The sequence below is a fragment of the Corvus brachyrhynchos genome, unplaced genomic scaffold (genome assembly GCF_000691975.1).
Source record: "Corvus brachyrhynchos isolate BGI_N302 unplaced genomic scaffold, ASM69197v1 scaffold26, whole genome shotgun sequence".
Classification (NCBI taxonomy): Eukaryota; Metazoa; Chordata; class Aves; order Passeriformes; family Corvidae; genus Corvus; species Corvus brachyrhynchos.
The window spans coordinates 3,018,017-3,041,802 of record NW_008239324.1 but is presented as its reverse complement, the minus strand read 5'-3'; the positions used below and the strand labels follow the sequence as shown (position 1 = coordinate 3,041,802).

At 40.3% G+C, this 23,786-nt stretch overlaps 1 long non-coding RNA gene across 6 annotated transcripts in view; it reads right to left on the bottom strand.

Annotated features, from left to right (window-relative positions):
- The window catches only part of LOC108448360, a 149,678-nt gene that overhangs the window by 47,527 nt on the left and 78,365 nt on the right, over positions 1–23,786 (bottom strand). The window contains exons 1-3 of one of the 6 annotated variants that reach the window (XR_001864252.1): positions 10,337–10,679; positions 10,092–10,166; positions 2,826–3,022 (exon numbers count right to left, since the gene is read on the bottom strand). The exons of 1 other annotated variant lie outside the window; for it this stretch is intronic. This is a non-coding gene — a long non-coding RNA (uncharacterized LOC108448360). Of the gene's footprint in view, positions 1–2,825; positions 3,023–10,091; positions 10,680–23,786 lie in introns of those variants that run through there. 4 more of the 6 variants (XR_001864253.1, XR_001864255.1, XR_001864251.1 and 1 more) reach the window with 4 other exon arrangements.

Below are 23,786 nucleotides of genomic sequence, written 5' to 3'. Positions count from 1 at the left end.
ACAATGCCTGAAAGGGATGAAATGCTGGTGAGAGCATTCTCACACATTTTTTTGTGAAGGTTGTGTCAGGAAGGACTCCCTGTGGTGGAGCTGGCTTTAAGAACTGAGAATCCTCTGGGCTTTTGAGATATAAACGGCTGGACCTGTTGCCAGCAAGGCTCCTGCCTCGAGTTTCAAACCCAAGAAGGCCCTGGACACAGTTCATTCACTACTTCAGGTCTGCTTCTGCTTAATGAAGCTCCAGAGAAATGATAAATGATTGTCTAAGGGCTTCCAATTCCACCTGGGGGACACTGCCTCTGCACTGGAACATCCAGGATTGGAGGAGCCAAACCAGAAAGCTTGGGAAGCACAGCGATGGTGAGGGACCAGGCAGACCAGGGCAGGAACAGCTTTTTTGCTCACTGGCTTCAGTCATTTTCCTACCCAAAGCACCAAGGCTTCTTCAGACTCTCAGGTGGGACTCCTAATGAAAGAAGTTATGAAAGGGCAGAGTTTGATTCACCGAGCCACCACACTGGCAACACGTCTACGCAACTTCTCCACCCAAAGCCAAGAGGTATCCCTGTAGGGATAATTGCACCCCTTTGGCAAGGGTGGTACAGAACACTTGAAAAGGTAATCAAAGCAGGGAAAAAGGGAAAGCAACATCATTTTGGATAATTGGAGCAACGAGGTAATACATACAGTGTCACAGGGAAGATTGCCCAATGCAATATGCATTTATTCTTATCTCAGAATAGTATTTATTGAAGTAAACCATGCTTAAGTTAAAGGGAAGTACATAAATCTTCTCTTATTGTAATTTTGCAACTCAAAGCAGCTGCTAATTATATTATAGATCTTCCAGAAGTATGTATAGTAATTACCAGTTTCAGCCACATTATTAGACTTGCAAATAGAGTTTGCTCTTTGCAAGCCTGTCAGGAGCAAAGGGTCAGACCAAAAGGGGGGTAAATCAGCACAGATTCAAGAACTCAAGTGACAAATCCTAACAGTCCTGGACTTACCTGATTTGCACTTGATGAAGACACCACCTTTAAGAAATACACAGACTTCCTTGCTGAACTCTCTCCTTTTGGATTGCTCACTCAAGTTATGAGTTAGGTTGGGCTTTTCTGTGCGACCTCCTCATAGAGATGATCAGAATCTGCCTTGGGCCCAAACTGAGTGTACTGGAATCAGTGACAGCTCAATTCAAGTCTTAAGATCTCCCAGAAAGAAAAATTGATGCTATTGTCCTTAGAGCAGGAGAAAGTTCAAGGCCTATGAAGTTCTTGAGAAGCCCTGGATACAACCTTCTGCCATGGATGAATGGAAGTACCACTTTTTGTCAAATAAATGCACAAAAAGGAAATACAGTGAAATAATAACCAAGGTATGGTTGTACTTACCCACTTTTTTCATATACTACAGCTGAAGCTAAAAAAACACTACCAGGCATAAACCTTAAGTATTATTTATAAATGCATACATACATGGGAATAACCACTTGTATTATTTATTTGGTCTATTTGTCTGAGTTTCATATCAACTGAGCACTGGCTGGATTTCTTAAACCAACAGAAATTATGTGGGCAAAAGACTGAAAGGTTGCAATGCAAGATAGAGTTTTCAAAATAATTTTGTTAATTATAAGCTGGACTTCCAACATGAAAAGATTTTTTTTTTTATTAAGTACTCTTAATTCCAATGTACTTCCAAGAAATTACAGAAGTACTAACATATACCTATTCAGAACTGAAACTAAAACATTATTCAAATCCCTACTTTCTCAAAAGAGTTATAGAAATGTAATAGTGAGTAAACTAATATACAAGTGGTTAATATTTTCTGTTAGGCCAATTAAGGCCCTTAAATATCGTAATCTCCTCCCACTTCAAGCAAAATTTATTCTGTGAAGACACAAAAATAAAAGTATTTGCTTCATGAAATATAAATGGCAAAACCTTTTGATACCTTTTACTGGAAAGGTTTAACATGAGTGCAAAGCCATATTATTAATGAAAATAACCATACAGTCACTTAAACAATGACATCTTCATATTGCTTTGTAGATTCAGTGTCTACTCTTGCAAAGTATTGAGTCTCTTCCATTCTCATTGAGAATAGAGTTGAAACAAAAGTGGAAAACACTCTCCCATGACCAGATGGACGGGCAATATTTCTTGTGCAACATCCTCCTTGGGAAAAGAATCTAAATAAGAGTTTCAAGATTAATATCCAATTTCCAGGCTTTTACAGTACTTGGCAATCATTCAAATCTAACAGTGAACCAAGGCAAAAATTAAAAAGCCAAAGGCCACAAACCTGTTCAAACTGGTATAGTGGGTTCAAAGTTTCCTCCAAGATCTTGAGCTATAGTTTCCACATATCACTGAAGTAAAAAACCTAGGCAGCCCCACAGATAAGGTCCTATTTACTCTAGATGAACTGAAGAATTACAATGAATCACACTTTGGACCTTGTTCTTTAGCTGTAATTAATACCTGATTATTATGGTTACTCACTGAAGAGTGACTTCAGTACAACCCTTCAGAAGTGTTGGAGCAAAATGACCTGGGGGACAAAAAGAAAGTAAAAAAAAAAAAAAAAAAGAGCTGCTGCTAATGGGGAGAAGAATGGTGGGAAAATACTTATGTCTCCTTGCCAAAGGAAAAGCGCATTAAAGTGCCTGCAGTCATTGTAATTCCTGTTCTTGCTGAAAACTTATTGGGAATCCCAGTGACTTTGGAGAATGCAGGGGAGAATGCTCACAAACAGGAGCGTACGTGTGAAAGGAAGCAGAGACAAGAAAGAAGTGGTAATGCAGAGTCCTTTCTTACCTGTGCTTGGCATCTGCAATCCCCTGGTGGTTACATCATCTTGACACAGGACTGGTTTTAGTTCTGCTACTGGATGTGATCCAGACCCTTATGTTCTGACTTTCACCAATGGGAATGTCAATAGATTCCTTCTTTCTTTCCAGCCATGTTACAGGAAAATAGTTATTTTGAGGAAGGTAAACCATTTAATTGTTCTCCTTTAAATAAAGCACAGTAAAAGTCCATTTTACCATTCTAAAACTTGGGACACCAAGCCTAAAGAAGTCAGAATAATAGAACCAGTATTTACTATGCTCCAGTAGCAGACTGTTACTTATATGACTGCTCATGAAAAATACCAGGTACTGAGCACAGCAGAGCAGATTCTAAATGCATAAGGAGAACCAGCAAAAGAGGAAATAGAATACAGGCTAAGCCAAATGCAGCTTTTTTTTAAAAAAACCAGCTTCATTCTCCAATGACAACATACAGACCAACCTTTTCTTTTTCTTAGAGAAGCCAAAAAGTTTTTTCTCTGTCTGCAAAATATTTGCGTATCACTTGATGTTCTCAGTTCATTAAGTGCTGAAATCCTACTCTGGTCATTTACCAAGACCTAGGCTATGACAGCTTCTGTCAAACTACTTTTGTGTAGCCTACAATCCCTTTCCTATTAAAGAGAACTAAGCCAACCTTACTGATAGTAATGGAAACCCACAAACTTTCCATAAGTATGAAATCATCTTATATGAAGATGAATATTTGTCCTTTATACTGAGATTCACAGACTCTCATCTCTTGGCAGCTGACAAACAGTTGTCACAGCAGGGCAGGATCAAGTCCTGAAAAATGAGTGTGGAGCCTCAACACATTGAACCAAAGTCATCAAGAAACCTGTTCGAAACAGGAAACATCTCTAACCCCCCAGATTATAAAGATTCCATATAACTATGACAAGTGCTTACAGTAAATTCCAATATAAGGAACCTCCACCAATAGCTAGAGCTGTGAGCTCTTTAAAAACAGGGTGGTGTGACTTGATTCTTGGAATCAAGAGCATGTCTTAAATTGATGTGGGTGAACTGAACGGTAAAAAAACTGATACACTACCCATTCTTTTAGTCAGGTCTCGTATTTTTTATAGAAACTCAATAACAAGTCAGTTTTTATACTGTTGGGTCCCACTGCAGCACCTCATGAGAAACAGCTGCTCTCAGTTAACAGGCTGGCACTTTGCTGTGCATTCCCAAGGGTTTCACTACCCTGTCCTCCCTGGACTGGCTGAGCAGGGCAGGTAAACAGCCACTGCCTTTCCCTGACAGTGGCTCTTGCTGGCAGCTATTCCCAGTTCTGGAAAACAAATTGCAGACCATTATCAGCTCTTCTGGTAATTGTTGCAGGATGGAATCACAGAGTGCAATAAATCACAACATCATTATCCTAAGGCCCAAATGGTCTGGCATATTTTTGCTTAAGATGGTTAATACAGAAGTGGTGTAGACTGCAATGGCAGATAAAAATATCCTATATTGACTAGCAGGCATGGGGGCGTTTTTGTACTTGTTCAGATTATTCACAACCCATTTTAAACTAATAAAAATAATGTTGTCTTTAGTTACAACATTTTCTTTTCAACTCTGTGGGAAGAAAAATCCCTCAGTCTTTAAATATGAGAGCCTTGAACTCTGCACAAGGCATTACACCTATTACTAAGGTACCACAGATAATGACTGTGGGCTGAAGGTTGGTGTATTTTCATTGTTTGCATTCTGTCTTTAAGGCAAATGTCGAGTGCTCAACTCTATCTCAGCATTTACATGGACATCACATAATGTCCAGTAAAGCTTTTCATGCCTGGGCTAAAAGAAGTGAACTGGGTTAAAGTTCTCCAAAGTCCAATTTAATACATATACTTCAAAATTCAGACTTTAAAAGAAAGAAGCTGCAAAATCAGGGACTTTCAAACAATCATTAGGTCATGCAAATGGGAGCAAAGTGATGGGATTTCCCTTGGGATATTCCAAGAACAAATACAATCCCTGAGCCAACAAGACTGGGGCATTCCAGGGAGGCGCAAGATAGGGAGGCGGTGTTCAAAAATACACATTTAATGTTCAGTCAAGTAACAACATTAATGGCACTTGTGGATTTGCCAAGTGCCCAGAGAAAAGTGCAAGGATGGAGGGGAGGGAAAGGAAATAAATAAAACTGGAGAGGAAAAATCACGTATAATAGAATTTTGCTTCTCTCTCCAGTTTTAGACCAGCTCATCAAAGCCAAAAGGTAATTCCACTCATTGCAGTAACTTCCATCTTGATCAGATTTCATCCATGAATAAGCAACTGGATTTCTACCAGACAACTGGAAACCTCCCAAAAAGCACAACCCTCTGACGTGCTAGCAACACTAGAATTAGATAAAACATTCACAAGACAGAGCCACGGATTTAGTGGATGTGACTTTCATAAATGCTGGTGTTCAGAAAGAGCAGCTTTATAGAAAACATTTGCCCCTAGTCTACAGTCTCTGCTGAAATGAGTTTAAATTACCTCAATATCAAATACATCTTTTTTTTAACTTTTTTGATGATGGCAATGTTACTGTTTGCATCCAGTTAAAAAAATAAAAGGCTCTGCACATCTTATACTAAACAGGTTAGGATTATTATAATCAAATTTTGATTGAAATACTATTAATGATCTGTCCTGGGAATATAAAGTAAGATTTTTGGGTTGATAGCATCTTTGTGATGGAAAGCACACCTTTTTAATTGGGTTCTTGGAGAAAATCCTGTAACGCTTGTTCATTTTATGTTTTAATCCAGACTACCCCGTGTACATGTACGTGGTTACAAATATTTAATTATGTTCATGACTACATTGGGTACACTACACAGGGAGAAAGCACAGCACAGACCAAAACCAAGGCAATCTGCCTCCTTTCAACCAAGAGCATGAAAGAACTACTTGATGCTCCCATGACCAACAGTAACCTTGAGACAGAGGCCACGGCACCACCAGTGCCAGACACACCTGTGCCAGCAGCCGTGTGAGCTGGGCTGGTCCCTGCCCTTCAGCCAGGAGGGGTTTTCCTGACCCTTGTACAGCAATGCACCTCAGGTAGAGGAAGAAGGGTCAGGCTTTTTCTTTCCTGGTAATACTCAGAACTTTGTGCATTGAAAACAACTGGTACCAGCAATCTGCTGAGCAGCACTGTGCACAGGTAGATGCTCTGGCACAGACACAACAAGGCTCCCTTATCTCAGAGGCAAGGCAAAAACATGGAGTGATCCCTATTTAATTGAAAGCTGACAGCTGTTTACATCACCAAGGATTTAGCTGCAGTGTAACTGCTCTTGTGACAAGCCGCGTACCTTTGAACATTGGACAGCTTACTTCCAAATATTTTACGTTGTGACAGACTCCCTAATCATTCAGAAAATAAATTGTGGAAGCTCCCAAATGGCATTTTCAAACATGACAGTTTTACTGCCTCCATCTTTACACCAGCTACTCCACAGCGACTACTGTTTTTGGAGTTGTTGGGGGTTTGGATTATAGAAGAAGAAACAAAACAGGTTGCTGCTAGTACTCCTAACACAATCAGCGCTGCCTCTTACACACACTGAAAAACTACTTAACATTGTGGAACAGTCAGTAGTGGTGGCTCTTACACCACCATCTGTCTATGTAAATGCAACTTCTGCAGCTGGCGAGACCTAAGATAATATATTCAAATGAAGAATACTTGCTACCACTTTCCCGTTATTTAAGTGTCATCATAATGCTCAAATTAAATGAAAGTCAAAGCAAAACAATATGTCATGTCCACTCTGAATTTCAGGTATCAGAGAAAATACTGTAGACAGAACTTCTCTCTCTACAAAACATTTTGCTGACTGCAATTATATCAACAAAAATGAAATTCTTATTTACAAGAGTGGATACTGGCAGGGGAAATGCTAAACCAGCTTTGTTAATTCCAACACTGTCAGATATTCTAGTTTGCCAAATACCTGCATTGATTTCTGTGTCTCCCTCCAGCATCATGCTCACTTATGGTGGCCAGTCTCACCACTAAGTTTATTGCTGAAAAAAAATTTATTGTGGCAAAATTCAGCTAAAATCAGCAGTTCTTTTAGGCACTGGGGCTGTGCCTGATCTGTAGAAGATGCAGCATCTCCTCAATCTATGTATATTCTTGAGCCATGCCCTCAATTCCACTTTAGGCCAAAATCCAGAAGCACATCACAACCTAATCCTCTTGCTCATTTATTGTGAGAAGGAACACAGGTGCATGGGCTGGATGGGAACTTAGAGAGATGCCTGAGGCACTGGGATCTCCTGGCACATTCCCACTTTTTTCAGTCCTTGCAGGACCAGGCATAATCTCAGATATGAGGGTGATGAGTGCTGTGTAAGACCTACAACACCCTGGCATTTATCAGGGACTTACTGGAGTTGGGGAGCTGAAAGGAGATGCAGAGAGTGGATGAAATCTCTAGCTGCCATCTAGTTCCACCTTCCTCCCAGCATGGGGACATTGCCAACTATAGATCAAACTTGTCTCTGCCTGGGCAGCTCCTGAAAGCCTCCCTGGATGGATGGTTCCAGGTCTCTCTGGGTGACCTGTTCCCACCTGCACTGCCCTCTGAAATGCAGTGGGGTGTAGGAAGAGATGGAGAGTTTAGTAAAACTCATGGAACCAGGCTTCTTAGACCTAGCCTAAAAACCTTTACTTAGAACAGCAACTGGCTAATAAAAGATTTCTAACCTCTTGGTGCATAAGGGTCATGGTATTCGATGGACAACAGTGAAGCATTTAGTGCTTTATCTCTGCCAGAGGGAATCATTTATCTGCAACGGCACCTCGAGAATGGTGGGTGTTGTCAGAAGGCCAAGGTCCAGCATCAGGGTATGTAACAAATATTAACCACTTCATCTCTCTTCACTGGGCAGTACTTTAATTTCACTTTGTATTGAGCTTGATTATTAGTTTATGACAGGTGTAAATTATAGAAGCAAACCTAGATCACCTCCTCCAGGCCAAGGAGAGAGGAGACTTTTCCTTCACTGAATATTGTTGTTCCTGAACCTCTGCACTCCATTTCTCGTTTCAGCACCTTTAAAGAGCACTGAGTCCATCAGACTGTTCTAGCCATGCTGAACTGCAGTTATTTATCCTAGCATTATATCGTTATGGGATGATCTTCTAATACTCAGAATTTTAGGCTTAATAGCAGCTCCCTCATAGATGTATAACAGTCAGGACAAGTGAGCACTCCAGGAAATCAAATAAAAAGACACTTTTTTTGCCCACTATATGCAATCAGAAACTACCTTTGTACATGAATCAAGATATTTCTTTTTTTTGTTTCTTGGAAACCTTTTCTGCAGAATGGAGTTTATGCAGGCTGTTGTAAAATACTGTGGGGGAAAGTGCATATTAAAAGTATAATATATTCTCTTTACTGATCATGATCTGAGAGTTAAAGTGTGTTTGAAACATTGTGTTTTGCAATCCAGGTTATGTGATGAGTGATAAGCTATACAGTCATAATTAACAGTAGCGATAAATAAAATGTATTACATTCTGTACAGCCCTATTTGCATTGCAAAAATCCCTATTTAGATTACAATGAACTCTAAATTACAGAGTAAACAAGTTTTGGCTACATCTTGAGGCCCAGCAGGGAGGAAGGTATCGTTTGCTGCCCCGGCAAGGAATGCTGTTTACATCCAACTGGACTGTGCCCAGAGACTTTGCAGCTTTAACACACAAGGGGCTGCAAACAGACCCTCACAGTCTCTGTGCTTAGTGGGGTTTATTAGATGGCTGCAGGCTCCCTACTCAACACCAGAAGCTTTCAGCAGTGCTTAACTCTCTCAAAAGTGATTAGGGCTAGGGGAGTTAGGCTGAAGTTAACCTCTAACTGTGAGACAGCTCGGTGGACAGTAGGGCTGCCAGGTCACTGAAATGAAACTATTGCTGGTGTTTTCATAAAGAAACAAGTCTGTGATTTCATTTTGTACCAAGATGTAGAAAAGGAGCAATAGGATATTTGTTTTAAACTTTTTCTTCTCTTTACCCATACAGAAAATATAGTAACATTCCAGGGGCTTGGATCACCCAGATCTCTGTCAATCCGAGCACCAGAGTGCGTATGGTGCAGGCTGTGCTGATCAGGTTAGCTGATCATCTCCTCTTAGAGCAGGGTTAAGAAAAGACAAATGTTCACTCTCTGATAGGAGGTCACCTGTGCATATCTGTCACCATTATAAATTCTTCTGTGCTCTAAGTGGTGTTTTTATGAAGTTCCAAATTTATGCTCCCTTTCACTAAATGCACACACAGGGCTATTAGGAGGGAGGCAGTGTCAGTTCTGATGACATCAGGAAGGCAAGAATGTGTCTTTTATCGACCCGGCCAGGTAAGATCAGGTCTGGAAGTGGCACAGATTGGGAAGAGAAATATTGGAGCCTGGTTGCCACCCTGTTTCACAACTCAGAGAATATAATTAAGATCCCCGATTTCTTTTGGACAACCAGCTTCCCACAGTTTTTAGTCACTTGCCTCCACAAACAATGACATAAAATATTCTTCCCTGTGGACTTCACAAGACATGAGCTGTCAGGAGTCCCATCTGAAGTCACCCAGAAAGTGAAGGTGGTGCACAACACACCAACCCTCTCCTCGGTCACAGGTCCCTGTGCAACGCCAGACTAGACCAGACCAGCAAAGCAGCAGCTGCAGCAGAGGAAATTTTTCTCTGTCTGCAAGCACCCAGATCACCAGGGAGAGCCACAGTGCACATCACCCTAAACATCTAAGTTCCAGTCCATTCAATACTTAGGAACTTCAGTGTTGTTTGAACAGACTTGATATAGGAATGGGTTCGCCCCTCTTTGTCCAAAACAGCTTAAATTAGTTATTCTCCCAGATATGCTACAATTTGCTTCTCTGGAGGAAAGAAAAAGAGGCAGAGGTACCTTCAAAGGAGAAGGAATTGTCAGGCAGAGTAGGACATTTTTCCTTTTTACTTTGGTGTGTATCATTGATATTAATTTTACTTTTTTCCATTTAACCTTAAATTACAATCAAGAAGAAAGTGTTGGACTTTCAATTCTTGTTATAAATCAGCCCATATAATTTCAATTTAGGAGTCTAGCTTCAAATGCTTATTTTTCCTGCAAATATTTTCTTTAAAAATTGGAGCTGGAATAAAAGCTTGACTGACCAGATATGATTCCTGTTCTCTGGAATGAAGTAGAACACTCCACCTCTCACCTGTGTACTCACGGTGGCTTTGTTCTGCATCCTCCCATTTCTTGTTTCACTTGGGATCTGAAGTGCTGAAGAAGCCTGAGCACATGAATGCAACCAGTTTAAGAAACAAAACAAAGGAAAGAAAAAATCAGGCTTAACCTGAGGTGTATCTATGCAGTAAGCAAGCACCCAAATCTTCTGGTTCAGGTGACAACAGAAAAAAGAAAACAACTTGTTAAAACATTACTTGGAGCAGAAGTTTCTACCTCTGTGCCAGGCATGGTACATGCTTGAGCAACTCTTTTCAATTAAGTTATCATCCCAGTGATGCCTCGTGGGTGGTGCGGCTCCGTGCTGTCCTCGGTGAGAGCGAGATGTTCCCCCACACGCCTTTGCACTAATTATTATCTCTGCTCTCCTATGTGTTCATCCAGAGCCATGCTCTCATCAGCCCAGCTCAGCACCCTCCTGAGGAACTGGATGCCTCAGTGACACCAACAGCCAAAGAGAGTTGCTGCTCAGCTCCTAAATTTCCCAAAGCATCTTTCCAGATTCCCTCGTGAGGCAGGCATGTGCCACCAGAGTTTGTATAAACCAGCAGCTCCCAAGTCAAAAATTAATTTTCCATGCATTAGGTTTCTAAAGTCAAAGACAGAATTTCTTAGCAGCTCCTGTACTCCTTGGCTACTAATTCCCCATCTGCTGAAGGCAACGACAATGTAACAGAAAAACAGACAGATTTGTCCTGGAAAACAGGAAGACTTTCTGGCTAAATTAGCTTTTCCCTGCTGTCTCTAGAAACAAATCTCCCTAAAATATCAGCAACAAATCAATTTTACTGCTTTTCAGTATAGAGCAAAGAAATTACCTTTTCTGATTTCAACTTTCTTCCAGTGTCACAAACCCATCAGGCCAAATAATCTCCTAAGAATTTACCATATGTTCAAATTGGAACCTGAAAATAGGCTTATTTTCTGTTTAGTCTAAATCCAAAGCCACAGAATGAAGTTTATGTTCAAGGTACCTGAATCTGGAACTTCTCAAAATGTGAAGGGTTTAGGTCTGTACTTGTAGCTTTGTTTTTTGTTCCATTTCTAATGAAAGATAACTTAAAAAGTAAGGATTAACGATTTATGGGGTAGTAATCTATAAAAAGCTCTGCATCCAAGGTATTAGAAAGCAATATAAATTCTTTTGTGGAAATGTAAACGTATTTAAATGTAAGTAGGTATTATACCCAGTTGGTTAGACAGGGACAGTGAGAGCCTCTGACTTGCTTTCCTGGGAATCAGATAGGTCCCTAAATCATTAACTTAGTGTTAAATCATCTTACAGATATAAATAAATGGAGAGACTTATCCAGGGATGTCTTGCAGAATGTAAGTAGTTTCTAGATTAATGACTCATAAGATCAAAGTCAAGGAAGACACCCACTTAATTAGGGAGAAAAGTCTTGAGCAAATCTCAAAGACACCTTTGCCAGGCACAAAACCTTCCCTGTGTGCTCTCCAGTTTCACCTGACTCTTCTGAACACAATCGCCCCAAACTACCCTACAAAAAATGGAATGAGGTTGAAAAGCAGCTAATCTAGGAGTCCTCCTACAGATTCCAGAACACTGCAACCACCAATAAATATTCACAGGTTTTTCTACAGTGCGAATTATCCAACAGAACAGGTTTACAACCAGAATCCAGCCTTACGCAAGTCAACCTTTAAATTCCAGCACTTTACCAGTTCTGCCCTTCAGCTGGACAAGTGGCCCGGGCTGGCAGCTCAGGACCCTGAGGTAATTGCATGGTTCTGTTTTATCACAGATGATCTCTGTCCTGCACAGGGTATTTGCTCATAACATAACCAGTCATGCTATTAAGGAACAACTCATCTTTTGCCATTCAAAAATAAGCAGCACTTTCTTTTTTCTCCAGACAGTCAATGTACTTCAGCTGATACCTGAGGCAGGACAGTTAGACCCACTTTCCAGTGGATTTTCTGAAATTAAAAAACTGGATGAACTCAGTGTATTCTTAAATTCAACATCCAAAAAACTTCCCTTCGTATTACTGTGTTTTGCATGAATTAGGAAATCTGGTAAGTCAGTGAGGAAAAACTATTATTTGTTCTATGAACTACTGTTTCCTCTGTCATACTTATGATTTTGGTAGGTGTGTCTCCATTATGGAGTGGAGAAATCATGGTTCCATATACTTTACAGCATATCTGATTTTTATCCTAGCGAACTTTATTTCAGATATTTATAATTGCATTTCACAGGTTGTTACTGTTTGGTTTACTATCATGGCAGTTGAAAACAGAATGTACTCAGGGCTGAATTCTCCAGTTATATTTACACTGCTCATTTTTCTCACTCTCCATTGCAACCCAAGACCTTTTCCTGACCATTCACCCTGCATCCATGCTGGACTGTCTCTGTGTCTCTTCTGGAGAAGAACAACCAGACTATGTTAAGTCTTTGCATTGGTTTAGTTCTTTGATCTCCCCAGAATGCAGAAGAGACAACAGCACAGCCACTAAAAATGTGCTGCTTGTAATTTTCAGGGGATATCACAAAATTCTTCTAGGAATCTGTTGCAAAAAGTGAAGTTCAAAAATTAACTGCAGCTTGTCAAAATCTACTGCATGATTACTTAAAAAGTGACTCTCTTCCTTGGATCTGGCTGCTTGCAGCACTTTGGAATCTATTCATTTGACGGGAAGGTAACATTAATGTAAACTCAACTGTTACTTTCCTATAATCCAATTAATCTTGTCAAGCAACATATAAAGTTTCACTTCCCTAAAGGTGCAGAAGATAAATAAGGGAAGATGGCTAATATGGCCAAACGTCCAAGCCCTTTTCCAGGCAGCACTTAGCTCAAAGACTCTCTCAGTAATAAAGGCATGGATGGTAAACAAGATCAGCACTGAGAATTAACCTGAGAAACATGGTCCAGCAGCAGAGCAGATTTGTTTCTGCCCACTTGGCATCACAGGACTGTTGTACATCTCTCCTGCACCTTCTCACATTTGCTCATGTCTTCTTTCATTCAGGAAATGTGCAAGCTACCCTCATCTAAAAATTGACAAACAGAAAATTCTGGCTTTTCCACCGGCTTTTCCTTTAAAAACCACTTTTACTGTCATCTCCTCACAGTCTTCACTAGAAAAGCTGCCCTGCATTTTCTAGAAAAGTCATGGTTTAAGTGAGGGAACTTTCAACAAAATTATGGTGTACTGTCAACTGTCTGGACTGAGCATATTTTGCTGAAAAACCACTGTCACCAACACCACTAGGAACCAGGAGAATCCCAGCAGTGTGTGAGACAGTGTAATGAAGACAACTGAGACAGGACTTGTAAATAATCTGTGCCAAGACTGGACACAGATTACTGTGATCTCTTCCAAACACATTTTCAGTCCTCATCTCTCTTCAACTGTAAAATATGAAGAAATAAGGATGAATAAGAACAGGAGAACAAGAGACAGGCATTTCAGGGAACGTAGGGAACAACAAAGGAGTGCAAGTAAAACAGCATCTCAGAAAAAAAGACACATCAATAAAAGTAATTACATCTTTTCCTTTATTTTTCTGTACTTATCTGGTATGATCCTGTGCTTTTCTATGCTTTGTTCAAAACAAAGGTATGACTACCCTGATCATTCACCTTTCTGTTACAGCTTTCTCCCAATTTTATAACTAAAATCAAAAAGATAGATACAGCATATCTAAAATCAGACATACAAAATGGGATTGCTGCATTGTACTCAGAAGCCTGGCCTTGCACACACATAAAAACAAAGAAAAAGTAATCTGTTACCCTAATTTAAGGTGTGCAATTAGCAAAGCTGGAATGCAAACACTGTCTCTCCTCAAGTCACTGTGGGTGTATAGATGGATGACATATCTAATAAGAAGCTGAGCATCCAGCCACTAAGATGCTCCTATAAGCTGTATCACAATCCTCTTAAGGATTTAGGGAAATCAGAGGCTCAGCTTTGCCATCTGTGGCTTAATAAATATTTCCTTCTGAGGCTTTGTGCCTTGTTTTAGCAACCAAGAAAATAGTCATACAGTAATTTCTGAGACATGGAATTACCAGGAGCTCCTTTTTGTCTTTCCTCAACAGCCCCTTTTTGCAAGTGGACGACCTGTGGTACCTGTGCTGAATGAAGGAGGTGAAACAGAGCTTTTGGGTCTCATTGCATGACCCAGCAAGGCTGTGTTAGATCAAGGGTGTCCGTGCACCCTGAATCCCTGTCTTTGGAAGAGAGGAGTTAAAAGATTGTCATAAAAGCAATAGTGCCAGGTCCATTTGAGTGTCCAATAGACTTGCAAATCAGCAGGGTCTCACAGCAAAGCACACAGATCTCTGAGGAGCAATTCCCATGCTGACCTCTCACGTCCTCAGCTCTGAGGAAAGTGATCTATTAGAGATGAGTGTGTGAAAATTTTGGTGTAGCACAGAATCATCAAGGTTGGAAAAGACCTTCGAGAACATCAATTCAGCACCACAGTAATTACCCTTAAATCATATCTCCAAGTGCATATCCAGACACCTCTTGAACACTTCCAGAGATGGTAACTCCAGCACCTCCCTGGGCAACCTATTCCAATGCCTAATTGCTCTTTGAATTTTTGGGGGGTTTTTTTTTCCTACTATTCAAACTGAACCTCCTCTGGCGTAACTTAAGGCCATTCTTAAGGCCATTTCTTTTCATGCTTTCGCTTGAGACATAGCAGAAGAGAATGAGCCCCATCTCACTACAACCTCCTTTCAAGTAGCAATGAGAGCAATGAGGTCTTCCCTGACTTCCCAACTGAGCAATGACTCAATGGATCCAAAATAATTCCTTCCAGATACACTATTTCAATATTTCCAGATACACCATTTTTCCAGAGCTGCTTAAGCAGCATCAGCAGACATAGGGTAATTCTGTAGTTCTGTAGCACAGTCAGTGATGGACCCTTATCTGGGGCTACCTTCACCAAGGAATTCAAATTCTGCCCCCTCTAACTTCACTACCCATATTCCCAAGATCTGGCGCTTCAGAAGTATCCAAATCTGGCTTAGAATAAAGGAAATCAGAAGAATTTGGTCAGCTTTTCTAAGAGAAAGACAAACCAAGGAAATAAAGATGAATAGCATTTCCCTCTGGAGCTTTAGATGAAGATAAAAAGGGCTTGCAGAGGCCAAAGGATGCAAACAGGAAAGGTGCTGATATTTAAATGGATGTGAGAAGGATTCTTAGGGAACTCAAGAAAAATCAATAATTTCCAAAGTTTTTAGAAAAACCTGGAAAAGAGAGGAGTATAAAAATAAATATATCATAGCAAATGGGAAAAATATGTTATTGTATTGGCCCACTGTTAAAAGCAAAAGACTGAGAGCCAGAAGACCTAATTCCAGTGTTGACTTTGTACAACGCCCTTGGTGCATGATGTTGGTGAAGTTGCTGTCTCTCTCTGATCCCCTTCACATGCGTGTTTCAGATGTCATTGAGGTGAAAGCTCTCTCTTCTTACTCATATTTCATAGTTTGAGGGGTTTCAATTTCTGCTGTGGCCTGAAGCTCTTAAGTTATAATATAAAGGCAAAACCAAATGGAAACTATAAAATATTGTTGGTTGGTTTGGTTTGATTCTTTAACAGGTTCAAAAGTGATAGTCCTCATAACTGCTCTGTTTTCAGAGACAGATCCTGGGCTGGTGCACATCATAATTTTTTTACATTTTCATATAAAGTATTTTCATCAGAGCACTATTTTAACTTCAAAACACGTAGCGGGGGGAGTTTCAATTCACTGCTCTTAGCACATGCAAATCTTAAAATGCATATCTGCAATATTTCAAGTGTTTTGTGGATAGTACTACAGAGGAATCAAGTGCTGCCCACAGGATATTTTAGAAATCTTTCTTTCCTGAAAAGCCATGTCCTGGTTTCTTTTGTACTTCCATACATCAAAGAGGGGGAAAAAAGAAACAACAAATGAAATTCCTCTGAACAATTTGTTCTAGGAGAAGATCTGTCTTTGTCAAATGAATGCAACCCAGTCTATAATTGTCAATTTTAAGGAATAACTGAGAGATACCACTTATTCAAATTGAAGCAAGTACTTTGCTTTGGAAAGCAGACCGCAAGTAGGGACAGATTCGCAAATCAGCTGCCAAATCAATGCATGCAAAAGACAACAGCCTTTCCCCTTCACATATCCAAACAGACAACTCTGACAGTTTCTATGTGCAGTTATATGAACTGCACATGTAATCATGGCAATTGCATGCAGAAATTGGATGTAAACTGCATGGTTAATTTGGTTTTTAAAAAAAAGGAGTAACCTTGCAACACTCTCTACAGAGGAGTCAAACAATAATTACAACGTGCTCTTCAAACCTCTTAGAGCAAACCCGGTGTTGCCATGCAGTTGTGCTAAAATATTTTCCAGCTGTCAATATGCCCGCACATTGATAGGAAGATACTTTATTTTTTTTTTACATCACCTGGAGAGATGGATGAATTTCAATTGCTTGACAGAATGCTTGCATGATATTTCTTAACGAAGGGTATGAACAGCAGATTGTATTGCCAGTCTAAGGAGTGCAGATCTGCAGCAGAGCTCTCACCAGATCCATAAATGCATTAGAGGACACAGCAAAGAGTGAGTGGAGTCAGAGCAGTTTGCTAGGAAGGCCTCAGCTGAGACTGGGCATTTTGCCTGGGATGGCAAACTGAGGATTAAGGGCTCTACAGGACATGTGAACTCCACTCAAACGCAAACACAAGCATGATTAAAATTTAGCAAACTATGATGTACGAACCCTTGGGCAAAATCCAGTAGACACAGCTGTATTTATAGGCTGATACAAAGGAGAACTGTTAGACCTAAAAGCAATTCAGCAGCTTGATGAACAGAGTGTAGCTTGAGATCTCTCTGTGCTCCAAGCCTCAATCTAAGGTGGCACATCTTTCTCTCAACTACTCCCCTCAACAGCTTTGACCATACAGTTACTGTGTGGGACCCATTTTCCTATGGATCAATGCATTAGCAATTATAATTACACCTACAGGAGGAAACAGCACTGTTCTTTCGAAGACCACCACCTCTACTTAGGCAATTTTGAGATGTTGGCTGAGGGCTGCACATCAAGGTCTGTGCTAATAATGAGAGCAAAAGAACTTTGGAAACAGCAAGAAAGATTAATGCAAAGAAAGGCATTCTCTGGAATGGCTGCAGAGTATCACATACAGTGGAACGCTCAAACAATAGTAGAGGCACTGAAATAAGTGGAAATTTTAAGTATCGCCCAAGAAAATCAGAACTGCTGCTGGTGGTTTTCTGCAGCAGGAAGAAGCCTGTAACTTCAGTCTCTGGGGGGAAACAAAAACAACAGAGACACACTGGGTATGAAACCTTCCCTTTATTTTCTCCAATTGAATCAACTTTATTGCTCTAAGGGAAAGCAAGAAACACACTTGGGAATAGTCACGGACAGTACCTTTGCAACAGCAGATTATGAGCTACCTCTACCCTAAAGAAAACCATTTTCAGGATAGTCACCTTGTTCTGATTTTATAGGGGTACAGCAACCTCAGTGCTGCTTGTACAAAGAACCAAAGATCTCGTAGTACCACCCTTCAGATACACTTGCACATCATCTTGCTGCTACGGTGGTGCAGAACCTCGCTGTTCTCGGGTCATGTGGCTTTACTTTGAAATAGGAAAAGTGCTTTTGGGCTGGCCAGAAAGGATACCAAAATCCTTTTTTTGAAAATTTGAAATCCCATTGAAGTTTGGCATTTGAAATTCCATTGAGTAGCACGGGCTGGATAGGAACTTGTCTGATCTCTGTTTTGTCTCTACACAGCAGCTGTCCTGAGAAACTAAGTATTTTAGGAATAAATATATGAAGAAGTAATTCATGCTTTCCAAATAAGCAAGAAAGCCTCTGCATGAAACCCTGGGTCCACTCCCTTGACTCCCTTTTATGCCTTTTCTTCCTGCATCTGAGATTTTTCACAACCAAGGACAAGCGCTTGGCAGGCTTGTGTTCTGCCCCGAAGAGTAAATGACTGCAAGACAACTGGGAAAAACCACATTCCCAGTAGCCTAAGCAGCAGCACATCTGCTTTGCATGTACTCTCCACAAAGCAATCCTGGTGTTTGTCTTACCCCTGTGACTGAGGAATAATACTAGGAAAAGGACTACTATTCTGATGTGGACTCTTCACCATATCAGTGCCAGGGCCTGAGCACAACTACAGGTAAAGAGCAGAGGTCATCCTTGCAGTATCTCTGCCTCCTGCTGAGTCTCAGACAGGAGTAGACATTCACCTGTGCCAGAGTGGCACTGGAAGGCAGCTTTTTCCCTGAGATAGAGAGCTGAGAAACACTGGATTACATGGTTGTCATCACTGCTTATTGGCTTTTGTTCTTTTCACATCACCAGGCAGCAGCGAGTGGGGTGCCACAGTGCTGTGCTTGGATGGCTGAGGAGAAGCTCATTGCTTGTTATTGCAGAAAGGCATTAAAAACAGCAAAAGCAAATAAAACAAAATATTTTTTAAAAAAGGTAAAAGAAAAAGAGATAGAGCAGCTTTCCTCTTGGAGCAGCAGAAGCCAGGTGCATAGCAACTGACAATGATGACAAATACTGGAAATATTTTGCAGTTCATCAAAGTAATAATATTTAGGAATAGATTCCAATTACCTTTCTGGTACCACCTGCAATTCTCTTGGAACTGGTGCTGTGTTCACAGAATAAGACCTTTTTCTACACCAGTAAAAATATGCAAAAATATCAGTAGCAAAGGTCGTATTCTTGCATTCCTGTTTACATACATTAGCACATGTGCCAGTAGAAGCTTTAATTCTTGTAATGAGGTTTTTCACAGGGTAAGGAGAATCCAGACAAAAATATGATTGGCAAAAACTACCCTTAATATACTATGAAAATACCTGTGATATTTGATTATGTGGCATTAACTAACTAGGGCTTATCTTGGTATTATTCTCCACTTGTGGCAGGTGAAAATCTTAGGCTAGAGACTTCACATGAAAACAGAGGGCTATGTAACTTTTCAAGAATATACAGCAATATGCATACTGCAAATACTTTGGGTATTCTAAAGCAGAGCACACTGCATGCTGGCAAAAACAGAGATTCACAGGAAACAACAGTAATCATGAAACTATACCAAGTAATAAGAACTAAACTAGTCAAAACCCAAATGGAAAAAAAAGACAAAGTTTTATGCCTTTAACCAAACAGTAACTATGGCAACCCACGCCTCTTCCACCTGAAACTTTTACCAAAACACCTTCCTGTGCCAGTGCATTTCACTGCTTAGGGGAAGACTGGGGTTTTTTATGTGTATTTGAAAGCAGCCTTGGGCAGTGAGAGGTTGATCCAGTCATACAGAGTGGTCTGGGAGGCACTAGGTGTGGAGCTTGTGCTTTTATCCCTCGTGGAAGCCCTACTTGATGTGGGGACTTCTGTTCCACAATGTGGTCAGTATAAAATCTGGTTTAGTTACAGCTGAGATATCTTCTCATCTGCACCAGGGCTCCCAGACCACCAGCTCAATTCTCTAAGCTTCTGGATTGCCCTCAAGCCCCACCACGGATTCAAGGATGACTCTCACCAGTCCTCACCTTTCTAGAAAGGGGACATGTTGCTCTAACACACAGTTCTAACAGTATCTTGTGTACAAGCACTTCATCATGTAACATTTATAGGGTCTCATTCTGCATTTGTTTCGTATTTCATTGTATTCATCTGTGTGCTGTTTTTTAAACTATTTTTAGTAAGATTCAGAGGCTGGCTTCTGTGTAAGGGAAACAGAGCCAAAGAGACTCCCTGTCCAGTGCCAGTGGGAGACAGAAACCCACACTTCAAGCATTTCCCTCAAATAAAAAAAACCTTTTAAAATCAACAAATTGCAAGTCAAAATATATCACAACAAACAAGTCAGCTGGTGCACAGTCCTAGCTCTACCCACTTCAGGAAAGCAGCAACATTTAGATCAGGTGAGCTACTGCCCCCGCTCTGTTGCAACTTCTTTTATGGAACCTTGCAACAGCTGATATTTTTTAAAGTGTTGCTTAAATCAAGAGACTGCACAAGAACCCAAGCTTGGGTGCTTTTTGTGTTGGTTTTTGCTTAAGTTTGAATTTCCAGTCCATATGGTTGTGAAGAAAAACTGAAAAATGTTAGGTGAATGATATGTGAAAAGAGACAACCATTTTTTAAAAAATCTCAGTGTCATTATTCGTTATATTCCTGGTGCATGTTTTTTTATTTGTTGGAGGTAAGCAAACATTAATTCAAATAGAACAAATAATAAAGAAATCTTTTAAAACATGTTCCTAAAGCTCTCTGAAACCTTAACATAACACAGTGTGCTGAAGCTGGAAAAGCTCTGCCTCAGTGAAAAGCAGAAGCAATTTCAACACAATTAGCAAGGCTGGACATGAGGCAAGGATGGAGCAATAGGATCTCTCCTTCTTTTAAGAATGATTCCATCTTCAGATTGCTCTGCCTGTGAGCTCTCCTGCAAGGACAATGCTTAAAATAAGATTCAAAACTCCCTAGGCAATGATTGCCTTTTTTTCCTTTTTTTTGTTTTATTTCTACCTGCCCCTCATTGACTGCATAGAAACCTGTACAGTGGAGTACTCTTCAAGCTTGGGGATCAAAGTGTTAAATATGGTTAAAACAGAATATGAAATTCACTACTAAGAGCACACTTAAAACACATTGTAAGAGATTGAAAGATAAACTTGCTCTTTCCCCTGGCTGATATCTTTTTCACTCACAACACTAAGTTAAATTGGTGAAAAACACTGCTCCTTTCTCCTCTAAAAATACACAGAGCATAATAAAAAATGTAACTTGCAATCAGCCCCTTGATGTTTTTAAGGTAGTAGCAGGAACTGATACTGCCCAGAGCAGCAGTGAGTTTCTGAGTCCCACACATGGTAAGAGAAACTGAAACAATGGATACATGGAAAATCCATTAGCAGAAACCTACGTGGAGACAAAACATTTTGGTTTTTGACAGATCTCCAGAGCTCCAAGCACAGCATGTTAATGTTTATGATAGAAGTCAGTCAGTCTCCAAGCTTATGTTATTTTGTTTTGGTAAAAGAATATGAGATGTTAGAATAATTACTGGTATTTTTACTGAGTAACTCTTCTTAGGAGCTTCTCTCAAGTGTAGCTGGTTTTACTTTGTGGAACCAGGGTGGGCATAGCTTCACATTCATAAAGCTCTAATTGAGAGCATTTCCCTCACAGAGAACAATAACAGGACATTTATTTCTTGGAAGTTTTTAAACTAGATATTTTGATTGTGGTTGGCAAATTTCTGGAGTGGGTGTTTTGGTTTTTTTTTTTTCTAAGTCCTCTGCTTTTCCAGTGTGACTAAATCCAAAATGTTTGTACCATTAAGATGACAGATGACACAGCCCAAAGGCAAACACACAGGATCATCTGTCAGGTGCTTGGCTCTGCTGTGGTTTACTGAGTGCTTTGCCAGCAAGTTTTAGCACCTTTGTGTGCTTCTGTTTCCTTACCTGTAAAATTGAGATAATGACACATACCCTCTTTGTTATAAGCTTTGGCATCTCTTCTATATAACAGTGCCACACAGCACTAAAATACAAATATAAATGCTTAGATAACCCTATCTCACTACGTGTGAAGGAGAGTTGGTTGGGGGAGGAATTGTAACCTTTGTCTCAAGGGATCTGGGGTTGGTTTTGGTTTCTAGTCTCTATTCATTTCTTTTTACCTTCCAGAATTGCCTGAAACATCTGCTGAATTGGCACAATGCGAATGGAGAGATTCCACCTCATCCTAATTTTGTCCTGATGCAAAACTGTCAATGTCTGGTGTTTTCAAAGGCAACAATTTTTTCTGAGTGCCAGGAATAATCTCCTGCTCTTTGACTCAATCTGTAAGCCCACAGGGTTATGTATTTATTTACTTATTTATTTTGATGTCTCCAAAATAGCAATGCATGTTGCTCTACCAGACTGCATGCTGTAAAACAGTGGAAGCAAATAAACTGCAATTGTTAATGTTAATTGGTCTTACTTTACCATGTCATTTCCAATTTTTTTCAAAATGGAGATTAAAAAGGGTTGGAGAAAAAGCTGTGATTTTGTCATAAGCAATCCAGTTAGTGGAGTGAACTGAGGGGATTTGATTGTTCAAGCTCTGCACAACCAACGAACCGCACAAATTCACATTAATCTGTCTGTCCACACCCCCTCAGCCTTGTCTGCACAGACTGAGGCTTCTACACACAGCAGTGGTGGAGGCCTCTGAGTCTGCAGACCCATGTGAGAAGGGCCACACTGCCCTGCACGCTTTGTACCACTCATCCATGGCACAAACCTCTGAAAGTGTAGATGCTCAAATGTCCATAAGCACATAACCCAGCGAGGCCTCAGGTGAGCTGCTCTGGTCAAACGGTGAAGACAATTTTGATTTTTCACTTGTAGTTGACATGGGGTTTGCTTGTGGAAAACTTCCAGTAATAAAACCCAGGAAACACAAAAATCTTGCAGATTTGAGAAGCTCCTGTGACCTAAAAACCAGCTCAACTCACCTACCCTCCAGAACCAAGGCAGAACTGCACCCCCACAGCACTCACTGAGTGTGGTCCCCAAACTGAATTTAAAAGACCCAAAGGAGAATGTTCCAGCCTAAATGACCTCATTCATTCAGGATGTTTTCATTAATATCCTGCTTCAGTTTTCCAGTTGATAGTTTCATTGGTATTATTCTTAGCAATGCCTTAATAAAACCCTGTATTGTTTTTTTCTAACACCATGGTGTTTACGCCTCTCACATTCCTACTCACAGTCGTATGCTCACGCCCTCAGTTTCAGCAGTTCTCAGAAACTGAGCCACTGTCACTTGGGTGCACATAAACACATCCACAGATGGACACATAAACTTGGTGATTTTCTCTGAATTCTCACTCAGCCTCATCTGAGGCTCCCACTCTTCAGAGAGGTTATCATTCTGATCAAAAATTCCTGCCTCCTGCCCATCCTATTTGGGACTTTCTTGTTGCCATGTCATTGCACCACAAATTTTAATTTCATTTTCTGTCATCTATCACCTCAGATCTCGGTCAGCAAAATTTTCTTCTAGATTTCACCCCCATAATGAGGTTTTCCTCATATATTGGCTTCTCATTTTCCATATTGCACAGCACTTCCAGTGCCCATCCACTGTAGCTCTGTTTGGACACACCTGACCAGCTCCACTGTCCTCTCCATCTCCCAAGTGACTGTCATCTAAAGATATTGTTAGCACAGCCTGCTTTTGAGTCATTACCACTAGCTAAGAAGCAACATAAATCCCATCTTGGTGCCAACCTCTGATAAACACCTCCCCAAAACACCACACATTACTGTTAATAATTATCCTTCAACCAGTTTGCAGTCCTTGCAACACAATGTTTATACCCAAACCAATGTTGTAAACTTGTTTTGCAAGAATGTCATGAGAAACCACATCAAATGCATTACTAAAATCATCAGTAGATCCAGCAAATTGTCTTTTATCCACTGATTTTGCAATTGTTTTCTAAAAGAACTTTGGAAAATCCATTTTTTATTCTCATTTTTGCTAAGGCTCATTTTTGCCTTCTTCTGTAAAAAAAATTTCCATAGTTGTTCCCTTTTTCCATTCCTAAATTCCT